Source organism: Impatiens glandulifera, chromosome 9 (assembly GCF_907164915.1).
Source record: "Impatiens glandulifera chromosome 9, dImpGla2.1, whole genome shotgun sequence".
Classification (NCBI taxonomy): domain Eukaryota; kingdom Viridiplantae; phylum Streptophyta; class Magnoliopsida; order Ericales; family Balsaminaceae; genus Impatiens; species Impatiens glandulifera.
The window spans coordinates 14,496,647-14,501,441 of record NC_061870.1 but is presented as its reverse complement, the minus strand read 5'-3'; positions in this window follow the sequence as shown (position 1 = coordinate 14,501,441).

Below are 4,795 nucleotides of genomic sequence, written 5' to 3'. Positions count from 1 at the left end.
TCTTTGGTGGCCAGATCCACATACATGTGAATCTTCCAATCATCATATTCTTCTTTACAGAACATTGGGAGTTTGTTTGAGAAAGACATGATCATATCTAATTTCTTGAGAATAGAAACACTCGCTCTAATACCACTTGTTAGGAAATGAATCAACAATAACAGGGGTGGACCAAATATTGTTAACCTTGAAAAACTTACACTTAGATATTAACTCTGTTATAAGTTAATATTTATTTCTATTCTTCACAAGTCTTCACAAACTCTTGAACGAATTCAAGTGCAGAACTGTTTGTTTAAACTTGAAGCGGAAAAAAAGAGTTGGAAGATTCGGAATGTAAAGAACACAAGACACAAATATTGTTTATAGATGTTCGGAGCAAACTCTTTTACGTCACCCCTTCTTCTCAACCTCGAGAAGGATTTCACCAGAAGATTTGATTTAAATAGCACCTCTAAACAATTTCAGTCAGAAACCAAGTCTTAAACAATGTTTATTTCTGAACTCCTAGCTCACACAACACTTGTTGAATATATATTATCTATTCAACTTACAAAGAGCTCACAATTAAAGAAAAGTGATACAATGCTTTACGGAATGAACAATCTCTCACAGAAAAATGCTAAGGCAAAAGCTTGAATATATATTTGTAGAGAGAGAGAGTTTTTAATTAGAAAGAGAGCCTAGAGCATCAAAGTCTTCTTTTTGTTTTGCCTTTTATATTTTTTATATCCAAGGCACATCAACGATCCGATCTTCTTCAATGGAAACTTGTCCTTCTTCCGTTGGATGTGTGTCAGGATAGTACATCAGAGAATATTCCTAAGATCGTGGTGTACATGATAGTATAACACGGACAATTTGAATAATAGCGCATACATGGCAGTTTTGGTATGTCGGATGAACTATTCATTTCAGTCAGCTAGATGCGCATATATGGCAGTTTTGGTTTGTCGGATGCATTGTTCATTTCGGTCAGCCGATGCGCATACATGGTAGTTTTGTTTTGTTAGATGCAATGTTCATTTCGGTCAGTCGGATGCGCATATGTGGCAATTTCGGTTTGTCGGATGCACTGTTCATTTCGGTCAGCCGGATGCGTATACGTGGTAGTTTCAGTATTTGCTCAGCTTCGGTTTTTGCTCAAGTTCGGTATTTTCTCGCATATGTGGCAGTTTCGGTATTTTCTTAACTTTGGTTTTTGCTCAACTTCGGTTTTTCCAGACATCCAGTCGAATGCACTATAGAGATAGTCGAACCAGACGTGCACAACCGAACTTGAATCTAGTCGAACGTGACGCGCACAACTGAACTTGCATCCAGCTAAACCGGACGCGCTTCTTCATTAATCTGACCGCTCGGTCGCTTCCCTAAAATAATAAAACTCCAATTATTATTTGCACATTGTGAGTTTAGAACCCGGGTGAACTGTGTGACAGACGAGATTACTTATCAATGTAATACAACACCTTGGTTTTATCTTTATATATATTAATATAATTGATATAACTTAACAATTATATATAAAATTTAACTTATATAATTAAAACTATGTTTTATCCATTCATTATCAAAGCTATTTCATAAATTATAATATAACACCTTTTATTTAACAAATTATTTTTCAGGTCTTATACATGTACATGTTCTTCTCGCATTTATAATTTTAGAATGATATTTAAATGTTGGTACCTAAGATTGATGTCGACGATTGATGAGGATATCACCTGAAAAATATTAGTTTAAGACATTATGATTTAAAACTAAATTCTAAACAGACCTATACCAAATATTTTATGAAAATATTCAAAAAAACATTTTGAAAATATTATATATTTTTTTCAGATTTTTCGAAAATGTTTTGTGGTTCCAAAATTAAAAAAATTTAAAATTCCAACCAATCATGTCCTAGGATCGACCCTCTCGATCTTGGGTGTCATTTTCTTCGGTCCTAGGTGTGAGTTCCCTCGGTCGAGGTGCGGGAGACTCTCGGGCAGGGTGTGAGGAACTCTCGGTTGTAGGCTAAGGATCCTCGGTCAGGTGCAAAGAGTCCTCGGTCAGGTTGCGAGGAGCTCTCGATCGAATGCGAGATTTCTCTATCAATGGCTAGGAATCCTCGATTGGATGATAGGCAGGGTTCAATTTTCTTGATCCTAAATCAAACCTAGGTTGAGCCCTCAGTCGGACGTCAAGAACATCAAACTACATGTTTGATGTTTTTGATTGGTCTTTGATCCTTCGATCCTAGGGCGTAGGAAGCTTCGTCTAGTCCCAATGATAATTTATAATATCATCCTGATGCATCATTCGATCGGAACGATGTCCCACTCAAATCAAGCAGTTATGATGAAAAAAATGTATATCTAAGTTTTTTGGTTTTATGAAGCTTAAGGAGCTTGTCAATAGCTTTCTTATGCTTCATATGGTTGAATGAAACCAAAATATGAACACTAACAGTTTTAACCAATTCAAGAATTGAAATTTTTGTTTTTATAAAAAAATTAGTTTTGATTAAACATGATCGGGATAGCCATAAATTGGTTTGAATATGTTCATAACTTCTTTAAAAACATATTAGAAGAGTTTCAAGGTTATTGTTCTTGAGTATAAACTTAATAAATAAACCCGATTTTGAAAAATTTAAAATCAAAATTCGATATTTCGGATTTAGGTTGATTGATTCTGTTTCGTTTTGATAGAAAGCTTTCAAATTATCTTAGGATTGTTTACAATCAAGAAATTAGATAATCAAGTAGTATATGAAACTAGTCGAACTAAAATGTAAAAATTTAAATTTAAACATGTCAATCGAAATCATATTGTGAGTTGGAGAGCACTCCTAAACTCTTTTAGAAGATTTCTGAATGCCTGGATCCAAGCTTTCCAATCTAACGCGAAATTTTCAAAAAGAATCTTGAAAATCTTTAATGGAGGAGTTCATTCGAGATTGATTGAGAGCTTGAGAGTAGATCTATTTCCTTCCGTTTTCCCAAAGCCTATTTATACCTTCCCAAGGTCGGTTGATCAACCAATTGTCTTCTATTTAGTCAAAAGGTCGTCAATGACCTTTTATTTATTCTTCAACTAGTTTCCCGTGTAGGCAATGATGTTGCGTCAGGTTGTAGGTGAAATAATCACCGGAGTATGGTGATCATTTCACCTATCAAACATAGTCAAATGGTGGAGAAACGTCAAAGTTCTATCTTTGAAAAATCAAAATGAAATTGTTCTTATCTAGTTCATCATCACGAAGAAGAAGAAAATACATGTCGAAAATGGCATCGTTTTCTTCTTCCGCGTATGAGCATTGAGAAGGGACCGAAACGACGTAGTTTTGAGCTTAAGTGCAGACGTTGGGTGTTCCGTTAACTCTCCATTGGTGATGGGCAATCTACGCGCGTCTGGATTGATGAAGTTGGAGGCGTCCTTCTACGCGAAAGCATCTCTCTTTTGTTGCAGCGAACTACGAGGAGTGTCCATGGGCATCGGATAGAGCATGGTTTCTCATCTAACAGTTATTGGGCCTGTTGCACTGAATCTTCTTAATTTCGGCTTCACTAGATCACGCTCCATTTTTCCTTAGGGATTGTATGAAATTGATTTTTATTTTATCCCTTTACCTTGATATTTTTGGAGTTTAATAAATAATTTATTTAGGATTTAATGAATACAAAATTTATCCTATAACATTTATTTTAATTTTCTTAAAATTAATTTGAGATAAAAAGAGTATAACATTTTTCTCAAATTATTTTATTTATTTTTCATGGCCATTACTTTAATTAATTGGGTTAAATTATCACAATAATTAATCCAATTAATTATTTAATCATGTTTTGGCCTTAATTTTGATTTTATTTATTCAAAGTAATTATTTTAAAATTTATAATTTTGGGTAAGTGGAAATCTAGTGTATACAGAGTGCCTCGACTCGAACCGAGTTTGATTACAACAAACTAATTTTTTAAAATGTGGGTTTAAGTAGGATATTTACCACTAAGTTTTCTTGTATAATTTATATTTCTTTGTGAGGGTAATGGAAACATAGAACCTGGAGTGAGCAGATATTGGAGTGGCCTTCATGTTACAGTGTGTAGCATTCGTTGAAGTTTTCCACACATTGGTCTAGTATTATGAATCTTTCTTTGGTGATTATCCTAAAAAGGATTGATTTTTTTCTGAGGGTGGCCTTGATCTTCGAACCATGTTCACAGATCTTAACAAAGTATCCGCAATGTTTATAGGATGATGGTGTAGAAATGATCATGGGTATCATATATAAATCAAGTTTTTATAAAAAGTGAATATTAAAAGATTATTCATGTCAGATGCATTTTTATAACCATCGGCCGGTAGTATTTGGTTATGGTTTGTTGGGATGATCATAAATGATCAAAGTTAATGTTAACATACAAGATACAATAACATTTGAATGAACTTTTTTATGTGAATTACTTAACAAGTAATTTTAAGAAGCGATTATATTCAAATGACAGTAGTATTGTCAATAGATAGATTGACATGAGAATTTAATAAACTTTCTCACATGAGTTACTAACAATTAATGTTTAGCGCGGTCATGCGTGAGTGATCGTAGTACTATCAGTAGATAGGTTTTCGTGAGAGTTTATGAGATTTCTCACAGGAGTTACTAACAAGTAAAACTCAGTGTGATCATGTATGAATGATCATAGTACTATCAATAAATAGGTTTTTGTGAGAGTTTATGAGCTTTCTCACCATACTAACAAGTAAAGCTTAGTGTGATCACGTGTGAATGATTGTAGTACTATAA